Source organism: Passer domesticus, chromosome 1, assembly GCF_036417665.1.
Source record: "Passer domesticus isolate bPasDom1 chromosome 1, bPasDom1.hap1, whole genome shotgun sequence".
In the NCBI taxonomy this organism is placed as follows: domain Eukaryota; kingdom Metazoa; phylum Chordata; class Aves; order Passeriformes; family Passeridae; genus Passer; species Passer domesticus.
In genome coordinates this window covers 10,159,668-10,176,395 of record NC_087474.1, presented here as the reverse complement: position 1 = coordinate 10,176,395, position 16,728 = coordinate 10,159,668, and the positions used below count along the sequence as shown (strand labels likewise).

At 39.2% G+C, this 16,728-nt stretch overlaps 1 protein-coding gene across 1 annotated transcript in view; it reads left to right on the top strand.

Annotated features, from left to right (window-relative positions):
- ADARB2 (adenosine deaminase RNA specific B2 (inactive)) overlaps window positions 1-16,728 on the top strand; it is a 304,122-nt gene that overhangs the window by 19,180 nt on the left and 268,214 nt on the right. The gene's annotated exons all lie outside the window — the stretch shown is intronic.

Sequence of the window (16,728 nt, the reverse complement as noted above, 5' to 3'; positions counted from 1 at the left end):
CAAATTAGCATAATTAGTAATTATCTCTTAATAGCCCCACTTGGCTTTGGAGACTTGGCACTTGAAATTCCGCTTAAAGTTCAGTGAGGAAAAACAAATTTCACGCTGAAATGTCTCAATAACACAGCTGAGTTGCTGAGGTAATCGTCTGGTTTAGGTAAAGGAAAGGAGATGAACATATGGATAGGAAAGATCTTTGCTGTAAGCACTGTGTTTGTGTTTGCATATGTAAAGCACTCCAGGCTTAATGGTACAATTGCCACTTTCTCTGGGGGGTGAGGGGAGGGCAGGAGCATGAGTGGGACTTTTCCCTCTTCTTTAGTGGAGAGAAACAGATGAAGATAATAAACTAAAATGAGCAAACCTCATTCATTTTACACTAGAATAGTGTAATTTCTTTTGCAATTCTAGCTGAAATAAAAAACCCAGAGACAGACAAGCCAAGCAGTGGATAGAAAAGCAGCCTTTCTCGTAGCCAGTGGCAGAACTAAAACCTTTCAAATGGGGACAGTTTTCCAACATTTAACTCAAGGTAAAATTGGATGAATAAGCACAGGCAGCCTGGTAACCCTATTTTTTTTTTCTTTCTGTGGCAATGAAACAGATGGCTCTCTTAAGATGCTTTTGGCTGGGAAAGAACAAAAACAGAAGAGAAGTATTTACCATTTTTTACACACCTAAAGCCCAGTCCTCTTTATCCTCAGGCAGAAAGCAATTTATCCGTCCATCCTGATGGAAACAAGCCTTTGTTATTAAGTAGGCACATTTTGATTTACATGTTGCACAGCTGGTTGGAAGCTTTCCACTAGGAAACACATACACAATTGATAAGCCTTCCTCAACTAGTTTGAAATAGAAAAAGAAGTTGTTTCACTCGATCCTCTTTGGCAATTCATGTTGGGTGCCCACACTTCAGCAGTGGATTTATTGTGGTGTTGTTTTGGGGAGCTTTGTTTTTAGTGTAGGTTCATGTTTTGATCTGTTTTTTTTCAGAGGGGGTTGGGGTCTTTTAGGGGTTTTGGGGTTTTTTTTTAATGTTGGTTTGTTTTCTGGGGAGTTGGGTGGGTGTATATATCTATATATATCTATATCTATATCATCTATATCTATATCTATATCTATATCTATATCTATATCTATATTTATATCTATATCTAATCTATGTCTATCTGTCTATATATATATGAGTGTGTGTGTATGGACATAAAAAAAACCATGTATATTTTGAAGTGCCAGATTGCCATGTCCCAAAGGTGCAGGGTGTCAAAGCTTGCAGTGGTTCGTGCCACACATGGCCCCTCCTGGGGTAGTGTCAGGTGCCCTCTAGAAGAGACTCTTTTTGTTCTGTCTGTAGAGTGAGGGACCCCTTGGCTGCAGGGAAATTACTCTTTTGGTACTGTGTCAACACATAAAATAGGAAAGATGAAGACAAACTAGTCAGAGGAGGTTGACAGCTGTTATAAAACTGATAGGCTGACACACTCATGGTCAGAGGAGGAAAGGGTTTGGCTTAGAAACTCTAATTAAGGCTGGCCGGGGTCCATTAGCTCATCTTCACCAGTGGCTTTGCAACCTCACACCCTATGTATCACCCTTTTTATACAGGCTCTAGGTGAGAAATGTGATTAAGCAAGCTGCTATACTATGTTTCCAAGGCCCGGTCTCTGAAAGCAATTCAAATGCCTCTATCAACCAACAAAATCCATTTCAAAATTCAGAAAGAGCATGAAAGCAAAGAGGGAGAAGGGAGAAAAGAAATGGAAGCAGATCAAAAGAGATGAAATGACATTTGAAAAGTATGGAAATGAGGAGAATATTGAGACTGAATTAATTGCAAAAAAATCCTAAAAGATGCAGTAATCCAGCAGGTCTGATGTAAATATTTGCAGGCTGACAGAAAGCAGGGACATGGGCCAGTATCATGATGAAACGAACACATTTCTCCCTGTTCCCCCCAACCAGTCCTACTCCCAAAGGAGCACTTGACAAATAAATTAAGCTCAAGCACCAAGAGTGGAGAGAATGCAGAAGAGTATTCTGATGGACACCTGAAATATCTCCTGATAGAGTGTATGTGGGCAGCTGCTGAGAAGAAAATGCTACAAAAGAAAAATACCCACTCCCTGACAAGCCTCTTTGTGGAGTGATTGATATGTTTCTGCTTTCCTCCTTCCCTATAATATTGGGAATGTGAGCTGCTGCTTTGTGGCCAGAACTATTAAAAAATAATAATCTGTGAACACTAGCTTGACTTTTCCCCCGCCTAAGCATGTAGCTGTAGGTAGTGATTGTTGATTTTTCTTGATACCTCAGACTGGATTTTTAGGGCAGATTTTTCAGAGCAGGTCTTTTGTCATTTTGCTCTTAAATTTCATCTTGAGAAATACAGTAGAACCAATTGGGTAGTTGCAAATGTGTCTTGTTTGCTTGCAAAGCTCATTAGAAAGATGATTTTGTTAAATTCCAAGCTTGATTTCTGGCTCTTGCTGCTGCTGTTAGTGTAACTGTGGCAATCTGCTCGCCTCCCCTCTGCGCTGGGTCTGCCAGGACAGACAGAGTCACTGTGTATTCTAACGTTATTCTATTCACTGTTATTTCTAATCTCTTAGTGCTGTGAGCCCTTTAGGGACCATTAAATTATGCCTGGGATGATGTGCCCCTGATCTGATTTGGGATCTCCTGCTTGCTGTTGTGAAAGAAGTAGCAATATTCCTATGACATTGCCACTTTTAGGCATTGCAGAAGCTGAGCGTGCAGCCTGCAGGTGAACGTCCAAAGGCTACTTCTGTGGCACTGGGTCTTGTCAGACAGCAATTAATTATTGGGTCTAACTCTGTGATTCTTGGCAAACCGTAGTGAGGTGGTTAAAAGGCATTTCTATTCTGCTAAAACCAATGCTAGAGAGGAATGCTCAGCAGTTCAGTCAGGAGTGGACTTTTAAAATTGGACACGTGAAGGAGAGAAACAAGCAAAAATTACCTGAGCAGAAAAATACCTGCTGAATGAATATTTCATTCTCTTAAAAAATTCCATTGGGTTGTAGTGACTTCATAGGTAGTATTTAATTGTGTCAAGCTGATGATCTGCTGCCTTGTTCCATTTTTTTCTCTCCCTTTCCAATTTTTGGAACCACCCATTTTGGTTATTTCTTGAATTGCTGGTAATTCAGAACAGAGAATGAATAAGAACATATTGTGTATTATATTTGTGTTGCTTTCAAACAGAGTTAAGCATAACCTATATATATAGTTCATGGCAAGGAAATATCAGTAATTTTCAATGGAAGAGTGAAATGGACAATCTATCAGGCCTATTCTCCTTCATTTAATAAAAGTAGGTCAATGTAGGTTTTATGCTGTTCACATTAGTGTCATTCATTTTAGCTTTACTAATAAAAGTGAATGGCTAGTTGAGCATTACTGGAAGAGGATATCAGAAGAGAAATTAGAAAAAGAAAAATGGGTAAAGAAACATTACAGAAAGTAAAGCCCTACATCATGGGGATGTTCCTATAAAATTTGTTAAATAATGTCAACTCACACCCTGATTTTGAAACTCCCATTTCTAAATTATTTAAGTTCAAATTAACTGGAACATGAGAAAAAATATATCTTGTGTACGTGTTTAGCTTCAGATCAACTATTAAACACTCAGCAGATGCTGACAGTGGGCTTCATGCAATCCTGTCATGATTCCCATTTAACTCTTGAAATGTTTATCTGATAGTTGAGTATGCCATGATCTGCTCTGGCCTCTGCAGTTCTGCTTGAGCTGTGACTTGCTGGTTTGGTTCCTATTAATTTCCATGGCCAGTTGCCTGCGTGAGGGGATCATTAATAGCATGAGGAAGGCTGGGTGGTGATTCTAAGTTAAAGACAGGGAGAATGTTATTTTATCTGCTGCTACCAGCATAAGGCTATTTATTGGAGCAGATCAAAGTATGTAAACATGCTTACACATGTGCACACACATAAATCCCATTGCACTTCTTTAATTTGCCTTTTACAGTTTTTAAATAATATTGCAACTTTTCATGTAGTTAAGAAATAATCATTTTAGTATTTCTCATACAGGGCCTTGGAAACTGGTGAGTGAGAAGAGAAAGAATCAAGATTCTTTTTATTTGCTTTTCAGCTTTTATTTAAGGCATAGACCATGCTTTCATATCTTTCCTGAAAGACTAAAAAGCTTTCAAAACCCTTCAGAAAGGGTGAAAAAGTTGTTCAGCTTCACACAAAAAAGCACACAGATTTCCTTCATATCCTGCACCTTAAGTCACTCTTTTTTTTAGCCATTTCCTAGTGATACTTGAAAGAGACCATTTTTATGTGTACCTAAAACTAGTTCATGTTAAAATTCTGCATCTATCATTACAGCATTTAAGGAACCATTATTTTTTAGTGCATTTGTTTTAGATTCTTTCCAGGGTCTTGTGAACAGTCCCAGTCTCAGATCACAAGTTCTGTTTGGGTTATGGTCTGGAATTGCTGCAGGATGTGGGAAGCCTTTTGGAGTCTTCCTTGTCCCTTCAATGCCCTCCTTTCATAAACCACTCTAGGCTTGAAAATAAAAATTAAAAAAAAAAAAAAAGCACATCAGCAGTAACAAAATCAACTAACATAATAGGTTACCATAAGAAGATTTAAGGCATTTTAAATACTTGACTTCTAAACACTGTTTCAAGACATACCTTAGATTCAGTTTGGATCCATACAGACATGACATACCTTAGACTTTGCTATTTTTTGCTAAACTAACAGGAAAAAAAAATTCCCAAACTTTTACATTTAACAAAGTCAAATTTCCCATTGCATGCTGAGCTAAGGCTATCTCTTCTCTGTCCCCAAGCAAAATACTGTAGTAGCAACTGGAAGCCTTATAATTAACAGAAAGTGGGAGAAATTAGTTATTTCAGGAGGTCACTCCCTGGTAAGTGGAAAACCACAAGGCCCTCTGTGCATCTCACAGTGCTAAATTCAGTTCAGGTGCTCTGGGCTGTGAGTGGTCAGGAAACCAATGAGAACACTTCTCTTAGTCTGTCATTTGCTGTGAAACACAGAAAGCCACAGGCAGATGTCAAAAAGAACGAGGGGCATAATTTCCTGCAGGGCAGCTTTGTTGTAGAATAAGACCAGTCCCTGGGTAGAAGTCATCAGTGGCTGACCTAAGACAGGGTTCAAGGTAGCACATGTACTTTATGTGAGGTACTGTGGAAAGCAGAAATTATGTTTTACTTGTATGGAGATGGCAAAATTTTGGATGAACTAGAAGCTGACGAGGTTCTTTTGTAAAATGGGAAAAGGCAGTCTCTGGAGGAGTACAAGTGGTATTAGACCCTATTAGTGGTACTCATAGGTACCCTATTAGGAGGCATTTGCATTTATTTGGCAGTCAGTGAAATCAATAATTTTAATTTTACCCTTCAGTATGACATTCTGTTCTAAAAATTCTTCGAATTCAGTTTTGATTACAAATCCCAAACTTTTGCCCTCGCTTATGAAGGAATTGTTTTATTTTACACTCACTGAAAGTATATTTTTAATTTGGGGCTTTTTGTTTCTCAAAGGAAAGTGATCATACAGTTGAGTTTTTTTAATCCAGTCTCTCTGTTTAATAAGTGAGCCATTCCTGAAATAACAATATTTATGCAGGATTTCAAGGAGGTGCCCAACCACAGCCAGGTCTGCATCAAAAGAAGCGTGGCAAGCAGGTCAAGGAAGGTGATTCTGCCTTTCTACTCTGCTTTCATAAAATCCCACCAGTAGTGCTATGTTCAGCTCTGGAACCCCAGCAAATGTAAGATGTGGACGTGCTCAAGCAAATGCAGAAGAGGGTCACAAATGATTAGGGAGCTGGAGCACCTCCCTTGTAAAGACAGACTGAAAGGGTTGGGTTTTTTTAGCCTGGAGAAGAGAAGGCTCTGAAGACACCTTATAGGACCTTCCAGTGCTTAGAGAGAGCCTACAGAAGAGACAGGTATGGACACTTTATCAGGGAACATAGTGATAGGATGAGGGATAACAATTTTAAACTGAGAGTGGATTCAGTGTAAATATTAGGGACAAATTCTTCATTGTGAGTGGTGAGGCAGTGGAACAGGTGGCCCAGAGAAGCTGTGGCTGCCCCATCCCTGCAGTGTTAAAGGTCAGGTTGGATGGGGCTCTGAGCAGCCTGGGATAGTGGAAGGTGTCCCCATCCATGGTAGGGGGATTGGAATGAGAGGATCATTCATGTCCCTTCCAACCCAAACCATCCTATGATTCTATGATTCATTCTTTCATTCTGCCATTCAATGTATCTCTCATATATCTTGAAGGATGCACAAAGCTGTGCACCAGCATTGCACCTTGCTCCAGGCTGGCAGCTCACTGATGAATTTTAGCCCAAAGGCCACGTGTGGCTTTGGTTTCTGCAGCACTGTCTCAACATCTAAGGCATGATGCACTTGTGCCTACACAGCATAACTCCCAAATTGCACAACCTTACGTTAGTCAACAGTATTTTCAATGTATATTTATCCTGATCACTTTAAAAAATTTGATAATAAAATATATTTCTTCAGCAGTCAGTCCATTGCTTGCCCCTGTCTTTCCCCCAAACATCATGCAAAGGATCTGGTGGCATCACAGAGATGAATTGACTTTGCATACTTAACTTTTAAACATAGCATTTCTCCTTAACTCCCATTGACCCCAGATGGATTTGTGTGAGACTCTATGTGTTTTGAACTCCTAGATTTGTTGTATCCTCTTTAAAGAACAGGGGACAATAAAGCCTCAGTTTTGGAAATAATAATTTTAAAAAAAGCTTGAGAGACAGAATCAAAACCCAAAAGATGTCAGCCTAGATAATTATATTGGGGTTTTATAACCAACAGGTTGATGCAGTCACAGTGAAATGAATCAGAACAAACAGTAGTTCAGCTTGCTGTGGCATGAGCTGCCAGTTTTCCTTCTGTCTTCCAGAGAGGAAAGAGCTGCACTCTGCTTTAAATTCTGACATCTAGTAAAGCAGAGTGATGTATGATTCGGCACACAAGCTCGTACATTGCACAACAAAGTATGCCATTTATGAGGCTCTCTAAATATAGGGAAGCAGTTTATTTAAGTAATGCAGTAAATAACAGAGTAGATATTTTAGTTCAAGGGAATGTATAAGCCTTGAGGCTGAATTCGAGCAAGGACATTTTTATGTGGATACAGATCTTGGATTATTGAGACTATATGCCTACCTGTCTATAGTTTTTGTATTACCCAGTGATCATTACTGCCTGGCACCTTGCAAGAAATGTTCATAACTGGCTAGAGATGATGCAAGAAACAAATAAAACTCATTTAATTTGGCCTCAAAATTCTGACCTTTCAATATGAGAAGTTCCCTTATGCAAATGTCACTGTGGTTCTATGTTGTTCAAATTGGTGGAAATTAGGAATTTCAGGACCACCAAACACTCTTCCCTGTGGAATCTCAATTAATATTTTTTTTTTTTGGCCATTGGTCATCGGACTGGGATTTAGATTCTTCAGTCCAGAGTAATACTGGCTGTGTTAGCTCAGATCTGACAACCAGAGCTCAAACAGTGTACAGGGCAGGCAGGAAATCTTCCCTTCCTGTATGTTTAAGGGAAGAAGGTTATAGGAATGCCAGAACCAGAAGTTACACTGAACAGCTGTGTTCAGAGGCCACTGGTGAGCATGAATCAGTTCAATCCTTTGGGACATGTATAATTTAGTATATACACAGTCTTGCTTAAGCCAATGTCTTCACTGAAAGGTAGGTACTTGCAATTGTAATTTTCCTGTAAGTTACCTTTGATAAAGGTATAATGATGATTAACATTTATAACTAACTGTTCAGTTCTTTATTCAGCAGTACAGCACACCCCAAATTCTGCATGTGTGGCATAAGGTAGTAGACATCACATGCTGAACCCCTCTCCTTTCGCCCGCAAGCTGAAGCCAGCACGTGGGGGCTGTTCAGGTTTGGTCTGAGATGTTCACTCTCCTTGACCTTCCATCTGATGGGAGAGCATCCCTGTTCCCCCATGTGGGCCCCAGATGCCAGCACAGAGACCCAGGTGGAGGACAAGGAGAACCAACTTTGGGAACTGCAGGATGCCTCACACTGGAGCAGCTCTGTCCTTCTGCCACGGTGACTGCCCCAGTCACAGGTTTCATGGGCAGGGAAGGCACCTGCTTCTCTTCCACTGTTCTTGGGGCCATGAGGATTTAGGTGAAGAATCAATGGGATCACAGGTGAAAAGTAACCCCAGTGGGGTCAGTGGATTGTACTGATTTATGTCAGTGCTGTGGTTACCCAAAATTCCTTAATTTTTCAAAAGAAGCTCTGACTCTCTAGTTTTACCATTAAGAGATTTCAGCTTTCTTTTTACTTTACTATTTCATCACATTTTTTTATTATTTACTATTATGCTACCGTGTAGTAGGTTTGCATATATTCATAGGCACAATCCTATTTACTCTGGAAGTTACTGCTCTCATGATTCCTGTTATTTAATACCACAACATAGTGAGTGAGGAAAAATAATACATCTATTTCTCTTTTTTATACCAGCTCCAGAGTTTTATAATCCATCCAGCTGGCAAGGCCCAAAGAAGTCATTTTCCCATAGAGCACGAGCAGCTCAGAGTCTGCAGCTCACGGTGTCAGGGGACCTGGTCTCCTGTACATGACCCTGTATCCAATTATGCTTGTAACCTGGCTGCTAAGTGTTTTCATTGCTGATTACAAGTTGTCCTTACCTTGAAATTGTTTTTTAAAATCTGTCGGACTGGAATAAATGTTTTGATATTGCCAAAAATCTTGGATCAGATGCAGAGAGTTGGCTATAACCAGCTGCATACTTGCATCCATAGGTGCCATAATGTGCTTTATTCTTACCTGACTACATTCATAGACCTGTTAAAATAAATGGTACACTGTGAATCTAAAATATGTACATCTCTAACAAGCTGTGTTGGACTGAGGTGAATGCAAGCACTCATAATGGCCACAGGCAATAAAACTAGATTGTTTCCTGAGCACCTTTCTGGCCTTTGTGCTGCAGGTAGTGCTGCATGAAGCCCTAGAAAAGCAATATCAAACTAAACTAAAGCAAGTGATGGCACCTTTCAATACCTTGCTGAGTTTACTGAGCAATTCCTGCACTGCAAGGGGCAGCGTGGCTGCCCCAGGTGATGGAGGAAAGTGAGAGAGGTTTAACACAGTGTTCTGTCCCCACCTTATCCTGCTCTTTCCAAAGAAGCTGTAGGAAAAGCACAAGGTTGAAGAAGGGAAATGTGGCCTTTGAACTTCCCATTACCTTGCCAAAGCCATCATTAATAGCTGTGAGAGGTTCCAGCATGTTGCAGTGAAGCAAACGAGGCACTTTGTGCATTAGCTACAGACTCCCGTCATAACCCAAACAACATTAACTTGCTTTCAGTTTCATACAAATGAGCTGCTCATCAGCTCTGTTATTACACAAACGTGTAGCAGCTGCACTGCAGAAACAGATTGCTGAGAAAGTGCTTCAATTCAACTCTCTTATGCAACCTTCCTATCATTTTGCTCAATTGATTAACTCCAATTTTGCTATTAATTTAATTTCACTGTTGTCAAAGTCGTCATATATTTTTTCACATGTTTGCATCTTTTGGTCCTGGCTGTGTCTAATACACCCTTAAATCAATTACTTAAAGAACTCTGTAAAGCCTCAACAATTTATAATGTCGTCACAGGCAGCAAGTATCCAGTAAAAAATATTTTGATAGTTATAAAACCTGCAAAGTGTAATGGCATGACAACATGCCATTGTTTTTTCACTGATTCAGAACTTTATTTTCTACCCCTTCTTGCTGTCTTCAATAAAAGATTAAGCAAGATTGTGAAAAGCTCAGAGAGCAATAAGTAAATAAATAAATAAATAGAAATTAAGGTTTGAACAATTTAGAGCTGGCATTCATGACTACAATAATTGTCTGCTATTGTCAAGTTTTTCCATTAGGTCTGGTGCATTCTGGATGCATGCACTCAGCAGATGAAAAACCTTGTCTTTTTCATTTGGGAATGAAATGTGAGTCAGTTCTCTGCACACTTAATTCAAATTAATTCAGTCTTACAAAACCTATCATACTGGTCATCATAACTAGTATGTGGCTGAGAGAACTCTTTTTCTCCCTTCCTACCTCTGTTTTTCTGTTCCTATTGCCCATCAACTGCACAAAGTTTTATATTAGACTACATCTTCTGGAATGATTCTTCTCCAGATTCACCAGGCTGTGTGTTACACTTCCATCACCCATCAAACCTGTTGGTACCTGGCTGTTCCCTAAAGGGCAGAGTGTTTTTCTATCTATTTCTTTTATCCTACCAACAAATCTGAGTCTCAGAGCAACTTGACCTGCAGCATCTGTGGGGGAGCATTAAGATCCTCATGTGAGGTGCTGAGAAAGAGTCACTGCCCAGAGGCAGAGCCCTCTGCATGGAATGGAAGGATTGGGTTGCCTGTGGTGGGAGGCACTTGGAAGAGGGGAGGTGGGCAGTCAGAAACTGATTTTTTGCCAAAATAAATATGCCATTGTGATACTTGTATAGTTCACCAGAGCTTTGTGTGCCTGAAGGAAACACTGAGACTCTTCTGGAAGTCAGACAGGCCAACAATGGTGTAATATCCCGTGCCATGGAATCATGGAATCTGCTTGGAAAACACTCTTCAACATCACTGAGTTCAACTGTTAACCCAGCATTGCCAACCTTACATGTCAAGTGCTTGTGCCCACACTCTTTTGACATCTCCTTTTCTATTAGGCACGTAGAAAAAGGCTAAAGCAGAGAACTTACAGCTTAATGTTCAGTTTTTTCTGCATCAGAGTAAATGTGTCTGTTTCACTTCTGCTTTTTGTTATAGCAGAAGACCTGTACTTAATTGCAACAGTCCCTCTGATTTTATCTCATCCAGAGGTTCTTTATTAAATAATATGAAGGATGTTTTTATATTGAATCTGTTCTATTGAACATAAGTAATGGACAGATAAGTTTGAAAGTGAGGGATTTTTCCACTCTAGTTTTCTGATGGAGTATGCAGCAAAATTGTCCTGCATTTAGAAGTTAATCTTGTTCTTACACAATTCTTACCTTCTCTGGGGAAGAAGTTTTCCAGGTGTGAGTTTCCTAGTTCACTAAAAAGTCCAAGAGCATGACAGCCATGGTCTGACTGCACAAGACCTCAAACATAGGCCTTGCCTTTCTGTTTTGTGTTATTTAATGCCTATATATTGCATTCTAATACAATATAAATGATAATAATAAAGTATGAAGATTATTTCCTAAGTAAATCAGCAAGCAGTCAGTTCTAATACTATACTGCTATTTGTTTAACTTGTTCTGTGTAGATAAAACCACAGGTGCTCTTTTTTCATATGAAAGGTGACTTATCTATAAAACAAATAAGATGGGCACCAGCTGCCCAAATTGCTCTCCAGTGCTCTTCAAATAGTGAGCTTTGTGTTTCCAGGAGAAAATCCTTCTTTTTTAAGTCTATAAATGGCAGCATAAGTTCATTTAGGTGCACAATAAGTTTTCTGCTTAGGAAAAAAAAATTGTTCAAATTACTGAATGGGATAAACAGTATTTTTCATCAAACACCACTGCTATTAGGAAAATGCTAATTTGGGGTTTCAAATTATGAAGATGTAGATAAATCAGGAGGCTCTAAAGGGCCCAGGAATGTATCTGGGCATTACTCACATTTTGTGTGAGGCATAAGCCCCTAATGTCCTCTGTTCTTATCCTGTGACCCATATAGGAGTTCTGGAAAGCCCTTCTAGCTTCGTGAAGAACACAGTGGCCCAAGCAATTGCAAAAGGAGGTTTTGCAATATGACTTTTTAAATGTTGGGGCTTTCAAGACATTCAGGGATAACTTGGGAAGTTCACTCTCAGTTTTGTATCGTGCTACTTTAGCCTATGAACCATACAGACAGATACAAATTTTAGTTTTTCTCAATCAAAAAACTGTTCCTTTTCTTTTCTAGACTACTGAATCTTTCTCTTTCTTGCCCCTTTCTTGCTCTTTCTTGCCCCCTCCCCAAGCTAAGCAATAGGAGCAGATGAAATGCTGACAGAATGTCCATTGCAGAGGGCAATTTCCACTGAGGGATGATATGCCTATAACAGGTGGATTATCATTCTCACTTCTGTCTTTGAAATACATTAGTAACTATTAGTCAGTGTTATCACTGGACTTGCCTTTGCAGCAGCTGCACTGCTCTGACTGCTCCACTTTGTCATTGTCTTTGCCCTTTTGCTTGCCCAGCATTTGACTTTACGGACATTGACCTGCCTTGGCCTCCCACTTATTGGTATAAATTATGCTATTCTAATCCTCTGGCTTCTTTTCTCACTTCTACCACTTTTGTACTTGTTTAATTTAACATATTTCAATTTATCCAGGCACTTTTGGGTAGCCTGAATCCACTCTATATATTGAGTGCATCCAGACTATGAGGGAGCTGAAACCCAAATTCTGAATCTCTGGTTCTTCATATTAGATGCTGAGTATCCCTTTATCACCCTTGATGTGGTTGTCTGTCTCTTCCTAGAGGGCTCTTTGCTTTTTTACAGTATGAAATGGTAATCAATAAGGAGGGAAAAGGAGCTAAACAGATGTGGTAAAAAAGTGATCATCCAAATATCTGAAATGAAAGCATTCAAAATCATCAGCTGTCTTCGCTGGTTTCACTAGACTTATATAAAAGGCATGCAATATTTAATATTCTAGACTCATAAAGTGGGAATGACTGGGATCAGGTATTTAGTAATGTCAGGTTCCTTAAAGTTTGGTACTTAGAACTTCAAGTGTACATGAAAACCTTTTTCCCATTCAACCAATAATAAATATATAATAAGCATACAAAAATATGAAGGTAAAATGAAATTGCATTTCAAAGAAATGTTGGCGATGATGGCAAAAAAATGGTTCTTAGAAAGTTCAGGGCATAAAACTTAACAGGAATCAGGACACTCTTCCCACCTCATCCTTTAGGCTTTTGTGTTCCAGGAACTGTGGAACAGAAGCAATAGAAATCGTACCAAAAGGATGCAACATGCTTGAAGCTCCTTCTCTCTTTGGGTTTCTCTGTTGCCTGCACTCTTAAGTAAATAGCCAGGCCACAAAGAATTAATCTTGGAGAGGTCACAAGTTCCCAAGCATTTGCCAATCAACCTTTCAGTGTGGAGCACAGATTAAGCAACCACAATAGAGAGGGAGTCTGCTGAAATTGATCATTCAGCTTGGGAGAAATCATAATTAGCTTTCCTGTAAAGCAGCTCCATGGGGATACAGCTTCTGAGCCTTCCTGAGACCTCGACAGATCTCTTGGAATCTGGTTTACTTATTCCTTTTGAGATTCAACTCTTGTCTACTGCATTATGAGCATATCTGCGAGTCCAGGGTGCTGACAGGGAGGGTTTGAAGGGTCACATTCTTGTGTGGGTACCACACAGAGGCTTAGTCCCATTTCCTTTCCCCAGGGGCAGCCCCATACTGTGCAGTGACCAGCAAGGCAGGAAACCACCAGGGGAACCAAAAAAGAGTCCACTTGTAACTCCTTACATTCCCAAATCTTTCCTAGTTGTTCTACACTGCTGTACTATTCCTGAGCATGTATTTGTAACTGTGCTGGCTGCAATAAGAAAATATACTGACTCTCATTCCTGCACCAGTTACTCCCTTTGGTCCTGCTGGAATAAAAAATTATTTCCTGCAAAGTCGCTTACACTTACTGCTAACTTTATTGTAATGAACACTGACCTTTTAAACCACTAAGCCTATAGAAGGCTAAATTATAGAGTTTACCTCCCTAGATGCTCCTTAGCTGTCATAATGAAGGAAGTTTACAGTGGGAAAGTGAATGAAGCAAGCATGTTTCTAACCATATGGTAATTATCTGCTATCTGTGCCAAAGACATAAAGTGTTGTTTACTTGATGTGAAAAGAGCATCTGAGAAAGGATTCCCTGGAGAGGGAGTGAGGGAGATTTGGCACAGTGGCTGCTCTTCAGATGGCTTGTAATAGACCCTATAAATTTGGAATATGCTATTGTTAATCAGTGGGGATTGGAGCTGCTTGGCACATAATTTTTTAGTTTTAAGGGGCAGGTAAGTGTCTTGCCGAGCAGGTTATTTTTTTAACTGTAATGGAATCATGTGAACATATAGTTGTTTGTTGAGCTTTGAAAGTGAGAATAGAAAAAAAAAGTGTAAAATTACATCCTTAGCTCTTTGCTGTCAGTAGCACATTAAATAAGAAGGAAAACTTACTCTGGCAGTAGAGACCAATAAGATATAGGCTGTGTTCACTCTCCTAAAAAGTATAATTTAGTTTGAGTTCTCTTTTCCTGCTTGCAGTACCAAGGCATTATATTATTTGCTTATTAAAAGAAAAGGGGGGGTGAGGGACAGGGAGGAGAAGGGAGAATCTGTCCTAACTTCAACCACACATGATTGCAAATCATTTAATTTTCAGTACATTAAGTTACCCAGAGTAACTGCCAAGGCTCATTTGCACAAATGTACTTAAACTGCTTTAGCACTTTAATACTAGAAAAATCAGTTGTGAAAATCCAGCCAAATGGATTTGCACTATAGTGGCTGAGTCTGATGCACACTTAGAATCCCTTAAATCTGCCCTGAAGTGCACAGACTCAGCCTCAGACATGTGAAAAGCTTTTTTTGCCTTTTTGAAAGAAACTTTTCTGTTTTCTTTTTGTGCTAAGTGCCAGATAAGGAACTTTTATTTCATTATTTTATTTTCTATTTATGGTATTCAGCTTTAGTCATAAAACTAAACTATTTTTTTCCATGCTGTGTGGCAAAAATAGTCACTACATGGTTAATGCTTTTTTAAATAAAATTTTCTTTCTGAAATATTGTGAATATTCACAATATTTCAGAAGATTTCCAGGCTAAGCATGCCAAATTTAAGCAGTGAGACCTTCAGATGGAGATTTCAGAGAGGTAATATGGGAAGCTGAGTTGTATAGATGGAATGAGCTCAGAAATAAAGATATAGGAATATCCTATATCTTTATTTCTGAATAAATCATAGAATATCCAGAAAATTATATGAAGAAAATTGAGATAAGATCCTCAGAGTATGGTCCTTGGAGAAGAAATGAATGAGCTGGACAAGAAGGGGTAAAAGCAGAAATCTGGGAAAGTTTGGGGAGGCAGGATCATGTAACCTGCAGGTCCAAAGGCAGCAACAAGGAAAAAACACAGACAAAATAAAAAACGTTTTCCACTCCATGCTGTCCCTGAGCAACTCTTGAAGATGTAGGATGTTTGCTTTAAAGTCCTTCCTTGTATGAGAAGTCCTTTGATATTTGTCAGACTTCCAGTTGTGTTAGTCACTTGAGTAGGTATTTCAAGGAGCAAGTCCTAAAGGTATAAATTTTTCATGGCAATTTTTCTAACCAGGCTCTAAAGCCCAGTGCACATTTATGGTACCATTTAAATGAAAAACAATAATATATGATATAGCCTGAATATTATACTTAATGAGCTATATTTTCTTTTAAAATAAGGTTACTGACTATAACCAGAACATTATGCTGCCATAAATTTCATGAGACTTTTTTTCTAAACACCTCAGTCTATAAAAGTCAATGACTCACAGAGTAGACATAATCTAAGGGAAACTTTGACCTTTTGCATAATAAGAAGCCTTCCAGCCTGTCGTGTCAATGCTCTGATTCCTCTGAGTGTACTCTGAAAGCATCAGTAAAATAACGGTTACGGCAATTTCCATCTGGAACTTGCATTTTAATAATTCTGTAATTATATTTAAGCAGTAATCTCCTTTCTGTGATTCCTCTTTTTTTGCATTGTTACTCAATGGCCCACATGATTATTCAACCCCTAACCCTCAGCAGTTCACCTTATAGGATTTGAGAAGCAGGTTGCAAGCCATATGATGGGGATGCTGTTGTTTCTTATGGCAGTCAGAACAAACAGGATGTCTTTAAGTAGATGTGAAAAGTGCCTTTTTCACTGATATACCTGGTTATAGGTTATTTAAAGCTCACAATATGCAAAACCTCCTGGTTCTGCCTGCACATCAAACCTCTTCAGTTTTACACAGCTTCCATTCACAGCATTTTTGATCAGGTACACAGAGACTGAGGTCAGATAACATTTCTTTTTACTTGGAAAGAGAGACAAGATGTGCTTGTGCCTATGTCCCTCATCACTTTGCTTATGCCCAAGTTTTACTTGATACTTGCAAGAATACAATGCCTGTCCTTACTTCTCAAGTTGCTGCTTTTTATTCTTCTACATTTCCCATATTGTAGTTTGTTCTGCTCTCAGGTAAAAACAATGTACATGGACTTCACAGAAACAGCTTTGGAGAATTTGATGTCTGTGGATATGTTTATGTGATGGAGAAAGTAACCCTTGATTTCACTGGCAATAGTGGTGGCAGAGGATCTATGCTGATTTGCCAAATAATTTTGCCCTTTGCCTTTTCTAATCCCAACAGTCATAAGCCAAGACTGCTCTGATATAAAATAAACACTGGTAAAACCAACTTTCAGTTAGTAACATGGTATTCCACAGGAGCTGAAAATGAATTTTTGTGACTATTTTTTTTAAGTCCTTGGGTTTCTTGAAAGTGCTCTGTGAGACCAGACTGAATGCTCCCCTTAAAGGTCAGGCAAGCAGTTTC